General features: G+C 45.1%; 1 protein-coding gene across 1 annotated transcript in view; it reads left to right on the forward strand.

Moving 5' to 3' along the window:
• Nucleotides 1-1660, forward strand: part of LOC101353375 (contactin-associated protein-like 4) — a 166077-nt gene that overhangs the window by 131363 nt on the left and 33054 nt on the right. The window lies entirely within an intron of this gene.

Genomic DNA, 1660 nt, shown 5'->3' on the forward strand with positions numbered 1-1660 from the left:
CCCAGATGGAGGCCTGTGTCCATTAACTCTTCTCTAAGGCCCTTGGACCTGGACCCCTTGGGGTAAACAGAGTGGGATGCCCAGTCACAAGGTACCTGTCAAGATACCAGGTGTCCCGCTGCTCCTTACCAGGTTAATCCCCCATTTTCAGCCTTTCTCACAGATTTTACACTCTAAGCCTTGACTAGAACATAAAATGAAAATGGAAGGCATACTTGTTTTAAATTAAAACTGTACCATAACTTAGTTGTTGCTGAGTTTGAAAGAAGGAGCTATGAGTGGATAACCCCTTGAACACCAGAAAGAAAGGGATTCAGTTTAAGAAGCTCGAACAGAGCTGGTGTAGAAGGGTAGGTGTAGAAACCAGACAGTGTTAAAGTCCTTGCCCCTGATTTTTATCCCATTCTAGCTCACTCTCCTTCACTTCTCCTCCTCTCTGGGGTGTGGACTGAGGACGAGGCTGCAGGTCAAAGGCACAGGCTGGACAATGACAGAACCTCCTGGGACTGGGTGCTTCAGTGGGCTGTGTCCTCGCCCCAGGCTCTGAGTTCGTCCTGGCCATCAGTGACCCTGAGACTGGAGGCCCTTGTCTCTTCCCGCCTCTGTTGAGTCCAATGTCATTTCGGGATGAGACACTCTGCTCTCCCAAGGTTTTCACCAGTTTCTCTTGTGTGGACTCTCAGCAGCTCTCTCCAGACTCAGAGTTTCTGGGAGAGAATTAGGTATTTTTTTCTCTTCATCACCATTTCTCCATGAGATTTTTAGTCTGTGGGTGCAAGTAGGACAATCTCCATCTTGTTTAGGAATGTGGCGTGCTGGGCTGAACACCCAGGCTAGGCGGGCCACATGCCAGTCACAACGGGGGTTGGACATTGGTCCTAGTTCTGTTGACCAGCATCTGTGTGGACATGGGCGCTGTCTTGCTGACCGGTACCTGTGCGGACATCGGTGTTAGCCCTGCTGACCACACCTGTGTATCAGGGTGAACATCAGCCTGGGACCAGGTTGGAGCCACCCAGGGCTTCGACTCAGCCTTCTGAGAATTTGTTTTGTTTGTTGCAGATGGTAAATTTTTATTTTTGCTAATTTCTCTTCATCCTACCATCTTTGGGAGATAAATTCTGTGAACTATCTTCATCCCACCATCGTAACCCAGAAGTTTGTACACAAACATTTACATGTGGTAAAAAAGAAGATCCTCAGTTGCCCTTTGAGATTGATCATCTGAAATGCAAAGCCATTTTTAATGTTTGGCATTTGAGTGCTGCAGCCCATTTTAGTCAATGTATTTCCTTTCAGATAATTTATTCCATTAAATTTTTAAATTTAATCTAAGTATCCTCCCTGCTGACATAGCCACAGAAGTTGAAAAACTTTGTTCTAACTATTCTGTGGTATGAAAAGACATTATTGAGCCACTAAAGTAAGTTCTTTCATTTTGTCTGCAGCAACTAGAACAGCTGTCTGGGAAATCATAGCCGCCCAAGACACATTAATATTTAAGGTGCACACAGCAGTAAACAACCCCAAGAAAGAAAACAGACCTGTAGACTGATGATTTCATTAATTTCTCTTCCATTTGGCACTGCTACATCTAAACCATCTCAGACAAAGGAGGATCAATCTTATTTTCAAAGATCCCCAGACAACAGCGTTTTAC

Source organism: Trichechus manatus, unplaced genomic scaffold, assembly GCF_000243295.1.
Source record: "Trichechus manatus latirostris isolate Lorelei unplaced genomic scaffold, TriManLat1.0 scaffold00363, whole genome shotgun sequence".
NCBI lineage: Eukaryota > Metazoa > Chordata > Mammalia > Sirenia > Trichechidae > Trichechus > Trichechus manatus.